The 17,976-nt window shown below is 38.6% G+C and overlaps 1 protein-coding gene across 3 annotated transcripts in view; it reads left to right on the forward strand.

Annotated features, from left to right (window-relative positions):
• Nucleotides 1-17,976, forward strand: part of NUBPL (NUBP iron-sulfur cluster assembly factor, mitochondrial) — a 245,809-nt gene that overhangs the window by 11,735 nt on the left and 216,098 nt on the right. The gene's annotated exons all lie outside the window — the stretch shown is intronic.

A 17,976-nucleotide genomic window follows, 5' to 3' on the forward strand; every position in this document is an offset into this window, starting at 1 on the left:
AATAAACATTGAACGTAATATGTAACTCCATAAATCATCAGCTAGTTAAAAAAATTCACACTGACTTTAATTTCTCCTTCATACCTATTTTATAAAACACATTTTACAATCATTTGATATGTTTAGTTGGGGCTGTGTTTCTTATTTTCTACTGTTACTATGTAACTTCAGTTCCCAGTAGATAACTACATATGAAAAATAATGTGTGGTATTTATGCAAGTACGGTATCGATGTAAGGAGTCCAGAATCTGCCAGAACCTGGAACTAGACATGTAAACATTCAAGTTTTCTGATGTTTGGCTCTATGTTGTTTCTTAAAACTGGAAACTAGTAAACAGCATTTAAAATATTTTGGTTATGTGAATATTATTCACTTTAGAACTGAGTAGTGTTAATTGGACTCTTAGAGAAGAAAATATAATAATCATGTTTCTCTAAACTTGTACTTCTAGATTGAGAAGATTCCAATATCACAGTCAAGTTTTTCTGTTTTGATTTCTTTTCAACTCTCTTCCTCTTTGGGGAACAGACTTCCATGGATCCCATATTGTCCTTTTTCTTGAATTCCATTTTTTTGTTTTCTGGAGGACATCCTTGAATAACAGAATAACAGCCTCCCCCACCTCCAAAAAAAAAAAAGGTGTCCACACCCTAATTCCAGGAACCTGTGTGTTATTTTACATGGCAAAAGAGACTTTGCAGATGTGGTTAAGTTAAGGGTTTGATATGGAAAGAATTTTCTGGATTATGGCCCAGTGTGGTAACAAGGGTTCTTATAAGTGATAGAGTGAGGCAGGGGCGTCAGATTCAGAGTGATTGAATATGAGGACTCAGTCTACCTCTGGTAGCTTTGAAGATAAAAAGGGTCAAGGAATGGAGACAGCCTCTAGAAGCTGGAACAGGCAAGGAAGTGGATTCTTTCCCAGAGTCTCCAGAAGGAGTGCAGTCTTGCTGGCACCTTGATTTTAGCCCAGCGAAACCCATTTTGGACTTCTGTAATAATTTCTTATGGCAGCAATAGGAAACTGATAGATACAGGAAGTACATTTTCTTTGTTTTTGAATTTCCGAAGATTATGTATTTTACCTTCATAATTGAATTCCAGGTTCAAAAATTTTTCTCTGAACTTTGAAAGCAATTTTCCAGTTTCTTCTAGAATGCTAATGAAATTTCTGATGCTAGTTTGATTCATATTCCTTTGTAGTAACCTGAGTTTTAAGGTTTTCTTTATATCTTTTGTGTTTAGAAGCATTGCAAATATACATCTAGGTTTAGCTTTTAAAAAACTTTACCTCCTTGGAAATTGGCCCTGGTATGTCAAGGCTTGAGGGTTTTTCAATTTAGGGAAAATTTCTCATATTCATTGATTACATTCTCATGTGTTTATTCTCTTTCCAGAAACCATATTAGATAGATATTGACCCTTATGAGTTGAAATCGACTTGACAGCTACGTTTTTTTTTTTTTAATGGGTATGCTTGTTAATTTTTCTCTTATATTCAGCATCTCATTGTCCTTTTCTCTGTGTTTTAGAAGATGTCTTAGGCTATTTTCCAGACTGTTGTATTGGATTTTAGTTCTTATTCAGCCCTTCTGAAAGTTTTTTTTAATTTGGAAGTATTTTTAATTTTCCAAAATTATTTCTTCCTTTTCAAAAGTGTTTTACCTTTCTACTTTTAAAAAAGATAGTTGTATCATTCTCTTGGATCTCTGTGAGGATACTAATTAGAATTAAAAAAATGTGTCTTTTAATGATCTCTGTTTCCTTAGAATGGTAGTTCTGTAATGTGGCCCCTGGACCAGCAACATCAGCGTTACCTGGTCATCGTGATGAGGCCATGATTCCCAGTATTGTGCAATTGTCCACCATTTTGTCATCTGATATAATTTTCTTATGTGTTATAAATCCTACCTCTATGATGTTAGTGAGGCAGGATTAGAGGTAGTCATGTTAATGAGGCAGGACTCAATCTACAAGATTAGGTTATGTTTTAAATCACTGTCTTTTGAGATACTGAAGAGAGAAGTGAGCAGAGAGACAGGGGGACCTCATACCACCAAGAAAGCACTGCTAGGAGCAGAACGCATCCTTTGAATTTTGGGTTTCTGTGTGGAAAAGCTCCTAGAACAGGGAATGATTGAGGACAAGGACCTTCCCCCAGAACCAACAGAGAGAGAAAGCCTTAACTTGGAGCTGGCACCCTGAATTTGGACTTTTAGCCTCCTAGACTGTGAGAGAATAAATTTCTCTTTGTTAAAGCCATCCACTTGTGGTGTTTCTCTTATAGTAGCCCTAGATACCTGGGTACTCGTTAAACATACAAAGTTCAAGCTCCATCGCAGATCTACTGAATAAGAAACTGTGCTGCTGTAACACAAATACCACAAGTGAGAGGCTTTAAAGAACAGAAATTTATTTCCTCACAGTTCTGGAGGTTATAGGAAAGGAAAAGCAGTAAGACTATTTCTGGGTCATTTGTTCAGAAAGCATTTAGTATCTCTAATTGTTTTTAAACATGCTGGTGAAAGTCTCCTTTAAGAAGGTCTTCAGTATTCTGTGATCCTGGTGAAGATTGTTTTTTTTCACTTTTTGATACCTGTAACAAATTTAGTACAGAAATTATGAAGAAAGGCAAGAAATTTGAGCCACACACTGTGATGAGTCTAATACAACATACTGCAGTATTAGATGATTGACTGTTTTGTCTTCTTTAATTAATTTATATATACTTAAGAAAGACTGATTTTATATAGCTTGTATACTTAATAGTATTTTTGATTAGAGAGCAGCATGTTTAACTTAAATAATTTTGAAAGGTAGTCTGCGAGAGGACTGCCTGCATGTAGGAAAGAAGAGCTACATCTGTTTCCTGTGTTTTATATGTTTTTGGCATAGTCTTGTACTCAGTATTTCCCAACTTAATATTTTAATATCTTAGGCTGGGTTCTCTAGGGTAGCAAAAGCAATGAAATATATATATACATAGATAGATATATAATAGAGATTTATATAAAGGAAATGGCTCACATGGCTGTAGAGGCTGGAAAGTCCCAAGTCTGTGGGTCAGGCTGGAGGCTTCTCATGACTCATGTAGCTACAGGGTCTGATGAACCCAAGATCGATAGGTGAGCTGGGAGGCCACAGGTACTGGAGATCATATGACCAGGAGCCAGATGCAGGATCCAGAGTGAGTAAAACGCTCTAGCTTTGCCAGAAAGTCCACATATATTAGATGCAAGCTATACCCTAAGGAAATTCCCTTTCAACTGATTGGCTGCTCATAGCAGATCTCATCATGGAGGTGATTTCATTATATCAGATATCATCATGGAGGTGATTACGGCTATATCATAACTGCCAAACTACCGATAATCTTGGCCCAGCCAAGTTGACACACAACCTTAACCATCATATTAATATCGCACTTATTTTGAGAATGCATTTGGTTTTTGAGGGAGCTCAGGGTTCCTGCAAGCCCTTCATCTACCTGAGCTGATACAGATGGACATGGACATTTATTGAGACTTGGTGATAGGATGTATTGTTTTAAGGGGTTCAAAGCTCCAGATAAGACAGATTCTTTGCATTTCTCTAGTGATTCATTATTATGAAGTCTTAATTATTCCATGAAGTTGTTATTTTAAGAGGAATTTCTGACCTGCTTTTACTTAGACCAGTTTTGTTCAAGTCCTTGGGCTCTTTTCTGCAGGTTGATACATGCCTTTGTCTCAGCATTGGAGTTGGAAAATCTGATAAGATTAGATTGTAGTCCTAGGAAAGAGGTATGAAACTATTAGTTTTACTTTAAATGTTGACTTTAGCGATCTCCCCTGTGTAAACTTCAGGGGGTATGTAAGACAGTCCTTTGGGGTATGGGAAGAAAATTTTACTTTTCTATTTGTATTAATTTTCATCTAATCCTTTTAAATTTATGTTTTTTGTATATACTTTTTAATTTGTATCATATTAATATAGTAGCTCCAATATAATTTATAAAATAATAAATATGTTAATGTATATTAAGAAGGTACGCTCAAAATTCTTTTTTCTGATAATGGGTGCACGATCATAAAAGTTTGGATTTTTTGCCTAGGCAAAAGGAATTTCAGGGCTGGACCATATGTCCAGGTCAAAAGAAGATTATTTTGAGAATTGAGGTAAAGGCCTTATAGAAATAGGGTATGGATTTTCCTTGCTTTTTTATAATTTTCTTTGGGGACATAGAGGGGTTGTATTGCAGAGCAGGATTTGCGATTATGAGTGCCATACGTCTAAATATTATATCCAGTGGTATGCTGAGCTGGCTTGTGAGAGCCAATTGTTAAGTTTTCAGGAATTTTGTGGATGAGTTGACATCATGTTCTTAGCTTAAAATAGGCCATGGGGATATTTAAACTGTAGAACTTGGCAAACACTGCATATCTTCCTCTTCACCCCATCCAAAGCCAATTGTTAAACATTTACCAGTATCCCACCACTGATCATGCGTACTGACAGTCGTATTCCTTGATTCTTTTTTTTTATATTTTCTTTTTCTTCTTAAGCACTCCTATTATGCATCTCATTTGTCTACAGTATAAATTTAATGCACAATGGGGAAGAATAGTGAGATTGGGGAGGGAAATATAAAGGCCATCAGAAGCAGTTGATTAGCTCTGTGAGGCTCCTAAATCAATTCATTTCAGTTCAACAAACATTTATTGAGCACTTACTCATTGCCAGGAACCCTGGAGATATTATTTAAAAAATAAAAATAAAAAAGGATCCTGAGATCTCACAGGGTACAGTATTGTATGTGTGTATGTGTATTTTTGGTGGTGTATAGCTGAAATTGGTTCAATAACGGTTTTTCTGGGTGTGAAAAAGTGTTAAAGAAATATTTAATAAACTTTTATTATGCTTCATAACAGATTAGGGACACTGCATACTCTTAAAGCTTTTACAATCTAATGAAGACAAAAGGAAAACAAATGGTTTAAAATGATGAGATATATCCAAGGTTAAACACAGTAAATTCTATCTAAGATGACTAGCTTTTATTTCAGAGAAAGGCAATTTTTTTTTTAAGAACATTTTCATGTACATAATTATGTTTGATTCTCACAGAAGCCTGTAATGCAGAGCGCGTAGTATTTATCACAGTTTTACAGTCTTTATTGATTCTGTCATGTCCTTGCAACTTTGTATCAGCTAGCAAATAACCCTTGTTTCTATCTCTGTGATATTTTTCCAATATATATCTTTCTATTTCCATTATTGCCACTCTAATTAAGGCTCAAATTACTTTTTCCTTTGGCTCATTCATTCAGTCGAAACGATTATTAAGTGCCTACTCTGTCCCAAGCACTACGTTAGTTTGGAGGATACAGAATGAGACACATAGCCTTTGAGAAACTCAGACTAGCAAACTATTGCAGTGATCTTTTAACTATTTATGCTCAAATCCATCCAGCACATAATGCCAGATTACTCTTTCTAAAGCACTATTGGAATCACATTGTTCCCCTGCTCAGAGTCATAGGTGAGTGCCTTTATTGATTTTCATGATCCTGTGTGATCTGTCCCTCATCTACCTTTCTGAGTTTATCTTCGGCTATGCTTCTAAGTGGCTTCTGTGCTCTGGCCAACCTGCTGAGCCAGTCTGGGCTGAATATACTTGGTTTTTGATAGTTTACAGTCTTTCTTAATGCATTTCTGCTGGCATCTTTCTTCAGCTTTATATATCCTACCTTCCAGGCCACCATGTATGATTGTGCTGGTTATATCCTGCTTAAATGTGCTGGCCAAGGGGGTGAGTGATGACGGAAATCCAGAGTGTACTCCTGTTGATGTGCACGTGTGGGCTGCTTTCTAATTCGTAAAAAGGTACAGTCTGAGCTAGCTGTGCCCTGAGGGGTAACTCAGTGAAGTGATCTCTGAATTTCCCCAAGTGGAGGTCTGTTTGCCGCTTGTGAAATCCAGTAATACTGTTTATTTGTATTCTTACTGCATCTATGCAGCATTTCTGGTAATTTTTGTGGTTATAAACATTTATTGAGCTTTATTAAATGTCAGGACTGTTACAAGTGCTTTGTATGTATTAAGTCATTTACTCCTTATGACATGATTCTTGGGCTCATGGTTCTTATCTTCATAGCAAATATGTAGGAATCCCTATTGTAGATGAGGAAGAAGAAGCACATAGAGGTAGGTTAAGTCATTTGCCCAAGATCATGTAGGAAGTAAATGGCAGAGTTGAGATATGGATTCCAGCGTAGATCCTGTACTTTTAACCTACTTGCTATTCTGCTTCTGTCCTCGTTGTTGTTAGTTACTATTGAGTCAGGCCTGACTCATGGTGACCCCATATAGAACAGAACAAAGTTTTGCCTGGTCCTACTCGGTCTTCGGAAACCCTGGTGGCGTAGTGGTTAAGTGCTACAGCTGCTAACCAGAAGGTCGGCAGTTCGAATTCATCAGGTGCTCCTTGGAAACTCTACGGGGCAGTTCTACTCTGTCCTATAGGGTCGCTATGAGTCGGAATCAACTCGACGGCAGTGGGTTGGTTTTTTTACTCCATCTTCATGATAGCTGAGACATGCTTGAGTCCATTGCTCCCCATCCAATTTAGGGGACTAATTTTCCAGGACTATATTGGACAGTAGTCTGTTGTGATCTGTCTTAGGCTGGGTTTTCTAGAGAAGCAAAACCAGTAAAGCCTATAAATATGAGAGAGGGAGAGAGAAAGAGACTTATATCAAGGAAACAGCTCACATGATTGTAGAGGCTGGAATGTCCCAAGTCTTTGGATCAGGAGAGAGGCTTCTCCTGATTCACACAGCCGTAGGGGCTGGTGAATCCAAGATCGGCAGGTCGGAGAGCAGGGCTCTTGCTTACAGGTTGAGAAGATTGATGAATTCCAGGATTGGCAGGCAAGACTACAAGGCTTCTCCTGATTCCCGTAGCAGGAGGGGTTGGCAAACCCATGATCAGTAGGCTGGAGAGCAGGACTCTTGCTCACAGGCTGTGAAGATTGATAAATCCCAAGATCGGCAGGTAAGCTGCTAGCCCAAGTCCCAAGAACCAAAGGTTAGACAAACAGGAGGCAGCTGTAGGATCCAGAGAGGTCAAAAGCCAGAATGTTTACTTATATTTGGATGCAGGCTACATGCCCGAGGAACTCCCTTTCAACTGATTGGCTACTCACAGCAGATCCCATCATGGGGGTGATCACATATAAACTTGAGAATCATGGCTGAGCCAAGTTGACATACAGCCTTAACCATTGCATGATCTGTGGGGTTTTCACTGGCTTATTTTTGGAAGTAGATTGCCTGATCTTTATTTCTAGCTTCTCTTAGTCTGGAAGCTCTGCTGAAAGCTGTCCACCATGGGTGACCTTGCTGGAATTTGAAATACTGGTGGCATAGCTTTCAGCATCATAACAACATGTAAACAATTACAGTACGACAAACTGACGGATGGATGGTGGGTTCTTAGCTAGATTATTTTAAGTAAGAACTGTATCATTTTCGTCCTTGGCTGCCCTCAGCAGGTAGCACAACACCTTATGACTTAGGAGATATACAATAAATATTTGCTACATGGATGGTCGAGCCTGAGCATAGACGGGTTTCACAATATGTTAAGTGAAAAGTTTTTATTTTATTTTTTGAGGTGTGGGGTTGATATGGAGGGTTTGTTATACCTTAGTGGCCTATGCATTATTCTTTTCCTGCTTCTTAATGGATGGTGTACCCTGTGGCTCTGCTTGACCTTCTTCTCGTTTTATACTCTTAAGCCAATATTCTCATCTTTTCCCACTGTCCTAGTTACTACCTATGTGCTCTTGACTCCAAATATATCTGCAGTCTGGATATCTCTCCTGGGTGCTAGATCTAGTTTTCTATAATAGACTTCCACTTGAGTGTTTTACAGCATTTCAAACTCAGCATGTATGTAGCCAAGCTCTTTTTTATAACTGTCTCAGTCCTAGGTCACGCTAGATTCCTTCTGTTCCCTCACTTCATTCCTTGGTTCCCTTCCACTCCCAAATCAGTTATCTGTTTTTGCTGCTTCTGCCTCTTAAAGCTTTGTAGAATCTGCCCTCTTATTTTATTCCTAATGTCAGTGCTTTATCCAAGCTCTTAATATGGATCTCCTGTGATTTCTGCCGCTATTACTCTAGCACTAGGTGATTCTGCTGTCTTATTTTCTCTGCTACGATGTTTGAGGAAAAGACTAACACTTCTTCCTATATTATTTTATAAGGGTTTATTTACTTGCTTATCTCCTCTGCAAGTGTATGAACTTTTGGGGGGCAATGATTTTGGTCTTACTCATTTTTTTTGTTTAATCTCAGTGCCTAGGCCAGTGATGGTACACAATAGGCTCTTGGTAAATATTAGCAAAGACAACAGGACATGTTAAGTGAAGAGTGGTTGTGTCTTTGAAATTGACTCAATGGCAACTAACAACAGCACCAACACCGCCCTCACCACATGCATGCATATTCACATACACACATACAGATTACTGGGTGGCACAAACAGTTAAGTGCCCCACTACTAGCCAAAAAATTAGCGGTTTGAACCCACTCAGAGGTATCTTGAAAGAAAGTCCTGGCAGTCCGCTTCCAAAAGGTCACAGCCTTGCAAACCCCATGGAGCAGTTCTATTCTGCACATGTGGGTCACCCCGGTCTGAATTTACTTGACAGCAACTAACAGCAATACATGTATATATGGATATGTTGTCTATAGTTTTTTCAATGCTAAATTATGTCTTTTTTTCCTGAGCAAATGAATTAATTAAAAGTTAAATCGGATAACGTATGTAAAGTGCTCAGCACAACGCCTGACACTCAGTAAGCGGTAAACAAATTTTTTAGTATAGGTAGTTAAATAAACCTTTTTGTAAGTAGTATTCCAAATAAACGTTGTCCTGTATCTTACTTGACTATTTTAGCAAAACTAATGCTAAGTTTTTACGTATTTTCCATTTCTGGAATGAATTATTAACTAGAATTTTTAATTGGTCTTAAAGATATAAAAGGCAGCAGTGTGAGCCTCAAAGAGTTTGTGTTTCTGTGTTCTTTTTTTTTCCCATTGATATTTAGCTCAAAAAATTTTTTTTCCAGTTGTATAAGGTCTTCGTACCTATTCTTTCCAGATACACTGCTTTTTTTCCATGAACTGTTACAACTGGTTCTTTAAACGTAACTAAGGTTATCTTAAGCCTTTGAATTTCTGTGACCATATTAGGAAAAACCAGGAAACTTTAGTTTAAGGTTTAGGTTTTACTTTTTGTAAAACGCTTTTTGAAAAGCAACGGAACATGCAATTTACCATTACTTATAATATCATGTCTAGCCTTTTGGTATCAGGCAGACCTGGGCTTGATTCTGGGTCTGCATCTTGCCAACTATATGACTTTTGCCTGTTACTGTAGACATATAGTTGCCTACCTGGTTGTTTTGAGTATTAAAGGGGTTAATGCATATAAAGCACTTCACATGGTGTCTGGCACATAGTAAATATTCAGTAAATAGGAGCTTATCCTCATTAGCTAATATTGTACTCCAGCTGCCAGCCTGGATATATTATAATCTGGAGTAGTAGTTGTTAAAATGTAAATTTGGGTGAAATCATGTTTTTCAGAATTATAAATTTGGGAAAATCCTGATGTATACCACTTAGTTCTTAATATTGAGGCTCATTTTTTTCTCTAATGCCAGTGTTGTAAAGCGGTTACAGTGTTTTAAATCAACCTGTTCTTAATGTTTTTATTATAGCTTGGAAATATTTATAGCAGGTACATTTCGTACGAAAAAGTATGTTTTGTTTCAATATTAGCCATTTTGAAGGAAGAATACACTGTTAGTATCTTACGTGTAGCTATTTTAAAGCTAGAAGGGAAACTAGGGCAAGAGGTCAGATCCAGAAGGAACAATTGCAAAATCATTTTGTTCTTCAGTTCAAAGGTAGCTTCTGCTAAAAAGTGTGTTTTATATTTGTAAGCACATAGGAATTTACAATTTTTGACATTTACTGTGGAGACTCAGAAAATGTATTTGTAATTATAGCGAAAGTCTCTACTAAAACTAAGAATTTCTTTTAAGATAATGAATGGAAATATTCATCATAGTTGATAAATTTTCCTGCAGATATTTGATAATTTTGATACATATGGATACATACACACACATACATACATGGGGAATTATCAGTTTATAACTCATTGAAAAGAATGAATAGACCTTTTGATGAGTTACTTTTTTCTTGTTCTTTCATATGTAGGCTTGCTCATTTATTCATCAAGCGTGTATTGAGGGCCTGTTGTGTTTTAGGTGCTCTGCTTAGCATGGAGGATTATAAAAACGGCTTGGGAGCAGTGTCTGACCTCCTGTGACTTCACAAGGGGAAAGGAGAATCAAGATCAACAGCCTAAGGCTGATTCCTATGAGGTAGAGGTCAGACATGCCTCCTCTCTCGGCCATCTTTACCAACTCTGACACCAACCTTCCCTCCCATAGCACTCTCTACTTCTCTTCGGGGTTACATAATTTATTGCAGTGGCCACACAGAATTCACAGCCTATATTTGCAATTATGGGATTTGTTAGGGAAGTAACAGTTACAATTCAGGCTCAAGAATGCTCAGGATACAGTTTTTCCATATGGATAACCTCTCACCAGCTGTGCTTGCAGGCACGCCTCTCCCTTGCCCTCAGTCTTTGCCAGAAGGCACTCAGCTTTCTCTGTCCATGGGCTGGGAAGCCCACTGCGCCATCTCCTCCTGCCGGGTCTCTGCCACTGGGTCTCTCCTCTTGGTCTCTCCTTCCTTGGTGATGGTGAGCTCTTCTCCTCTGCTCTGGAATTGGTTCTCTTTTAAGGCAAAACTGACTAATCCCCTTGGGTTACCCTGTCACACAGTTTCACCCAGTCACCTGAGTGGGAGTTACAAGACCATGATTAAAAAGGCCACACAAAAGTAAATCAATAAACAGCTGTATCGCAGGGATACAAAGTAGAAAAAGCCCTGACCCTCTCCTTAGCTTGGAGCCCTGATTGCCTAGTGGTTAAGAGCTTGGGTGCTAACCAAAAGGTCAGCAGTTTGAATCCCACAGCCCCTCCTTAGAAACCCTATGGGGCAGTTCTGCTCTGTTCTGTAGGATTGCTGAGTCTGAATCGACTCAACAGCAATGGGTTTTTTTGGTTTTGACCTTAGCTTAGTTAATTTACAGCCTGAGTGAACTGTTTGAGAAATTGCCATTTCCAATATAAGTCATGCTGTCTGTATGTCTTAATGAATTTTTTACTTGTTTCTAATCAGCTTCCCTTCTCATTTACCACAGATACCCTTCTAGATGCCTAGGATATCACATAGATGCATATCCTAGGCATTAAAAAAAAAAAAAAAAAAGGCATTAGTGAGCTGAAATGGACTGTTATTGGCCATTTTGAATCAGACAATCATATGGTCTACTATGCCGAGAATGACAAATTGAAGTAGAATGACAGCGGATTCATTGTCAAAAAGAACATTTCAAGATTTATCCTGAAGTACAACGCTGTCAGTGATAGAATAATATCCATACACCTACAAGGAAGACCAGTTAGTAGGATTATTACTCAAATTTATGCACCAACCACTAAGGCCAAAGATGAAGAAATTGAAGATTTTTACCAACTTCTGAAGTCTGAAATTGATCAAACATGCAATCAAGATGCATTGATAATTACTGGCAATTGGAATATGAAAGTTGGAAACGAGGAAGGATCGGTAGTTGGAAAATATGGTCTTGGTGATAGAAACAACAGTGAGAGCGTGTGATAGAATTTTGCAAGACAAATGACTTCTTAATTGCAAATACCTTTTTTCAACAACATAAACAGTGACTATTATACACGCAAGTAAAGTTTTGCTGAAGATCATTTGAAAGTTGCAGCAGTACATCGACAGGGAACTGCCAGAAATTCAAGCTGGATTCGAAGAGGATGTGGAACAAGGGATATCATTGCTGATGTCAGATGGATTCTAGCTAAAAGGAGGGAATACCAGAAAGATATTTAGCTGAGTTTTATTGACTGTGTAAAAACATTTGACTGTGTGGATCATAACAAATAATGAATAAAATTGGGAAGAATGAGAATTCCAGAACACTTAATTGTGCTCATGAGGAACCTGTACACAGATCAAGAGGCAGTTGTTTGAACAGAACAAGGGATACTGTGTGGTTTAAAATCAGAAAAGGTGTGCATCAGGGTTATATCCTTTCACCATACTTATGCAATCTGTATGCTGAGCAAATAATCCAAGAAGCTGGACTATACGAAGAAGAATGGGGCATCAGAATTGGAGGAAGATTCATTAACAACCTGTGTTGTGCAAATAACACAACCTTGCTTGCTGAAAGCAAAGACAACTTGAAGCACTTACTGATGATGATCAAAGACCAGAGCCTTTAGTATGGGTTACACTTCAAAAAAAAAACCAAACTCACAACTGGACCGATAAGCAATGTCATAATAAATGGAGGAGATACTGAAATTGTTAAGGATTTCATTTTACCTGTATCCACAATGAATGCCCATCGAAGCGGCAGACAAGAAATCAAATAAGGTATTGCATTGGGTAAACCTGCTGCAAAAGACCTCTTTAAAGTGTTAAAAAGCAAAGATGTCACTTTGAGGACTAAGGCATGCCTCACCTAAGCCATGGTGTTTTCAGTCACCTCACATGCATGTGAAAGCTGGGCAATGAATAAGGAAGATTGAAGAAGAATCGATGACTTTGAATTATGGTGTTGGCAAGGAATATTAAATATACCATGGATTGCCAGAAGAATGAACCAGTGTGTCTTGGAAGAAGTACAGCCAGATACTCATTAGAAGCAAGAATGGGAGACTTCATTCGCATACTTTGGACATGTTATCAGGAGGGATCAATCCCTGGCGAAGGACATTGTGTTTGGTGAAGTAGAGGGTCAGCGAAAAAGAGGAAGACCCTCAACCAGATGAACTGACACAGTGGCTGCAATAATGGGCTCAAGCATAACAACCATTATGATGATGTCTCAGGACTGGGTAGTTCTGTTGTACATAGGGTCACTATGAATTGGAACCAACTTGACGGCACCTAACAACAAGACAACAAATCTTTCTCACTGTCCTCAAGCCTTCTATTTCCCTCCAGTTCCTTCAGTCATGGCAGATGATCTTGACTCCTATTCCACATGAAAAATAGGCTTTTCATTGGTAACTTCTTTAATGTCCACTCCCTCTCTCAAGGGCATCTCTTAGTCATCATTACTTTCTTTCCCTCCTGCCTCAGAGAAAGTAATGCTTCATTCCTCTGTCTGGACTTTGGCCCTTTATTTCCTGCCTGTTCTAGGAATTTGCGTGATTAATTGCTTTCTGTTATCTTCAGCTTCTCTTTACTAATTCCTCCTCCTCGGTTATGAATCTATTCATCTTACTACAAATAAAGACAAAAATATAAATATGTATTTATTGGATGAATGAACAAATCAGTATATCTTTTTTTAACCCTTGCTTTGCCTCAAGCTTCTGCTTTCCCTTTTATCTTTCCAATACAACCAGACTTAAGAGAGTAGCCTATACTGGCTGTGTTAATTTACCCAGTTCTCATTCATTCTTTTTCATGGGTTGAATTGTGTCCCCCAAAAATATGTGTCAACTTGGCTAGGCCGTGTATCCCAGTATTGTGTGATTGTCTACCATTTTGTCATCTGATGTGATTTTCCTATGTGTTGTAAATCCTACCTCTATGATGTTAATGAGGCAGGATTAGAGGCAGTAACGTTAATGAGGTAGGATTCAATCTGTAAGATTAAGTTATGTCTTTAGTCAATCTCTTCTGAGATGTAAAAGAGAAAAGCAGAGAGACAGGGAGACCTCACACCACCAAGAAACAAGAAATAAGAGCTGGGAGAATAGCTCGTCCTTTGGACCATTGTGCCGAGAAGCTCATCGACTAGGGAAGATTGATGACAAGGACCTTCCCCTAGAGCCAGCACAGACAGAATGTCTTCCCTGAGAGCACCCTGAATTCAGACTTCTAGCTTCCTAAACTGAGAGAATGATGTGAGTAGGTGAGGACCTTGCTTAAAAGGCAAAGTGGTGTCAAACATCACGAACCTGCCTCTCCACCAGATAGCTGGAACAGTTGAAGTTAGACTTCAGGTATATATGCTGTTCTACTGTGCTAATGAGATCGTGCTGTTGGAATGGGCCCACACAAGTCTATGCAGGGCTGAAAGGCATTCAGAGTCTGTGGACCCCTTGTGCCTGTGCCTAGGCAAAGGAGCTGTTTCTACCCTGAGTTCCCAGTTTACAGGAGCCTGCAGATTATTTTTTCCCTATTTGTTCCTTCCCCAAGGCCGGGAGAATGTTTCAGGGTGCTCGACAGGTCCTACTTTTGGCCTAGGGAAAGTGGCTATTGCTGAAGCCAATTCCAGACTGGTGCAGAGTGGAGAGGAGTCAGGTAAATGGGAGAGAGTTTTTTTCCCAAATGTATGTTTTTTGCTCTATGTGGTAGATTAGATGCAAGTACTTAGCTTTTGCTGATTGTGCTCTGCTTTTAGCTAATTGTGGAGGCATGAATGGACTTTCCGCCGCTCAGTCTCTCCCGAAGTGGAAAACATGTCCTGAATGCCACTGCTTGTCTCACCACGCTTGTGCCAGGGAATCTGGCCTGTGGGTTGCTGGTTGCCACCGGGTCAGGTCTGGCAACTCCTCGCTGCTTCTGAACTGTCTTTCTCTCCCTCTGCTGCTCAGTGTGATTGTTCAACCTTGCCTTTGATGTTCAGGGCTCCTAGATTGTTAGATATAATCAATTCACTTGTTTTTTCAGGTCTTTGTTGTAAGAGGAACCACAGGAAGTGTCTGACTATTCCACCATCTTGGTCTCACTAACTGCTGGTTATCGCGAGCATTTCCTCATGTGTCTGTTAGCCACTTGAATGTCTTCCTTGGTGAAGTGTCTTTACATTTCATTTGTCCATTTTTTAATTGGATTATTTGTCTTTTTGTTGTAGAGGTGTTGGATTTTCCTGTAGATTTTAGAGATTAGACCTTTGTCGGATTTGTCATAGCCAAAAATTTTTTCCCAGTCTGTAGGTTCTCCTTTTACTCTTTTGGTGAAGTCTTTTGATGAGCACAAAGATCCCAGTTATCTAGCTTATCTTCTGGAGTTTGTGTGTTGTTAGTTATGGTTTGTATCCTGTTAATGCCGTGTATTAGGGCCTATAGCGTTGATCTAGTTTTTTCTTCTGTGATCTTAATAGTTTTTGGTTTTATATTTAGGTCTTTGATCCATTTTGAATTAGTTTTTGTGTGTGGTGTGAGGTATGGGTCCTGTTTGATTTTTTTGCAGGTGGACATCCAGTTTTGCCAACACCATTTGTTAAAAAAGACTGACTTTTTTCCATTTGATGGACTTTGGGCCCTTGTTGAAAATCAGTTGACCATAGGTGAGTGATTTACATCTGGGTTCTCAATTCTGTTCCATTGGTCATTGTACCTGTCATTGTACCAATACCAGCCTGTTTTGACTACTGTAGCTGTATAGTAGGTTCTGAGGTCAGGTCGTGTGAGTCCTCCTACTTTATTCTTCTTCTTCAATACTGCTTTACTTATCTGGGGCCTCTTCCCTTTCCATATAAAGTTAGTGATTAGTTTTTCCATCTCTTTAAAGAATGTTGTTGGTATTTGGATCAGGGTTGCATTGTATTTGTAAATCGCTTTGAGTAGAATTGTCATTTTCACAGTGTTGATCCTACCTATCCATGAGCATGGTATGTTTTTCCATTTATTTAGATCTCTTTTGGTTTCTTGCAGTAGCGTTTTGTAGTTTTCTTTGTATAGACCATTTACATCTCTGGTTAGGTTTATTCCTAAGTATTTTATTTTTTTAAGGTCAATTGTAAATGGTTTTGTTTTCCTGATTTCTTTTTCATCGTTCTCTTTATTGGCGCATAGGGATCCAACTGATTTTTGTATGTTTACCTTATATCGTGCCACTCTGCTGAATCTGTTCCAGTAGTTTTCTTGTGTACTTTTCTATGTATAGTATTATATCATCTGCAAATGGGGACAGTTTTACTTCTTCATTCCCAATTTTGATATCCTTTATTTCTTTTTCTTTCCTTTTTGCTCTAGCTAGGACTTCCAGCGCAATTTTAAATAGGACTGGTGATAAAGGTCATCCTTGTCTTGTTTCTGTTCTCAAGGGGAATGTTTTCACCCTCTCTCCATTAAGAACAATGTTGGCTGTTGGTTTTGTATAGATGCACTTTATTATGTTGAGAAATTTCCCTTCTATTTTATTGAGAGTTTTTGTCAAGAATGGATGTTGGACTTTGTCAACTGCCTTTTCTGCATTGATTGAGATGATCATGTGGTTCCTTTATTTATGTGGTGGTTTACATTGATTGATTTTCTAATGTAGTGCCATCCTTCTATACCTGGTATGAATCCTACTTCATCGTGGTATATTATTTTTTTGATATGATGCTGAATTCTATTGGGTAGAATTGTTTTTTTTAAATTTTTAAAAATATCGTATTCTTGTTATTGTACTTTAGATGAAGGTTTACCGAACAAACTAGCTTATCATTAAACAGCTAGTATACATATTGTTGTATGATATTGGTTAACAACCCCACAACATGTCATTACTCTCCCTTCTCGACCTTGTATTCCCCGTTATCAGCTTTCTTGTCCCCTCCTGCCTTCTAGTTTTTGCCCCTGGGCTGCTGTGGCCCTCTTATCTTGTTTTGTTTTATGGGCCTGTCCAATCCCTGGATGAAGGTTGGACCTCGGGAGTGACTTCATTACTGAGCCAAAAGGGTGTCCGGGGGCCATACTCTCAGGGTTTCTTCAGTCACTGTCAGGCCAGTAAGTCTGGTCTTTTTTTTGTGAGTTAGAATTTGTTCTACATTTTCCGCCAGCTCTGTCTGGGACCCTCTATTATGATCCCTGTCAGAGCAGTCAGCGGTGGTAGCCAGGCACCATCTAGTTGTACTGGACTCAGTCTGGTGGAGAGTGTGGTAGTTGTGGCCCATTAGTCCCTTGGATTGATCTTTCCCTTGTATCTTTGGTGTCCTTATTCTCCCTTGCACCTGAAGGGGTGAGACCAGTAGAGTATCTTAGATGGACACTCACAAAGACCCCAGATGCTATTCACCAAAGCAGAATGTAGAACGTTTTCTTTATAAACTATGTTATGCCAGTGAGCTAGGTGTTCCCCAAGACCATGGTCCCACAACACTCAGTACCAGCTAGAATTTTGTTGAGAATTTTTGCGTCTGTATTCATGGGAGATACTGGTCTATTATTTTTCTTTTTTTGTGGTGTCTTTGTCTGGTTTTGGTATCAGGATTATGCTGGGCTTAATAGAATGCATTTTAACCACTTTTCAGGGTACAATTCAGTGACATTAGTTATATTAACCATGTTGTGCTACCATCACTACTATCCATTTCCAAAAAGTTTTCAATCCCAAATAGAAACTCAGTACCCCTTAAGTAATAACTCCTCATTCCCTGTCCCTAGTCCCTGGTAACCACTATGCATTTGCCTATTCTGGATATTTCATATAAATGGGATTGTATAAAATTTGTCTTTTTGTGTCTGATTTATTTCACTCAGCATTGTTTTTAAGGTTTACCCTTGTCATATTGTATGTCATAATTTGTTTTCTCTTTATGGCTGAATAATATTCCATCATTTGTATATACCACAGTTTGTTTATCCATTCATCTGTTAATGAACACTTGGGTTGCTTCTACCTTTAGGTGTTATGAATAATGCTGCAGTGAACACTGTGTTGTAGAAGCATCTATTTGTGTTCCTGCTTTCACATCGCCTGGGTATATACCTAGGAATGAAATTGCTGGGTTACAGAGTAATTCTATGTTTAACTTTTTGAAGAGCCAGCGAACTTTTCCATTATGCCTGTGCTGTTTTACAT

The sequence above is a fragment of the Loxodonta africana genome, chromosome 10, assembly GCF_030014295.1.
Source record: "Loxodonta africana isolate mLoxAfr1 chromosome 10, mLoxAfr1.hap2, whole genome shotgun sequence".
In the NCBI taxonomy this organism is placed as follows: Eukaryota; Metazoa; Chordata; class Mammalia; order Proboscidea; family Elephantidae; genus Loxodonta; species Loxodonta africana.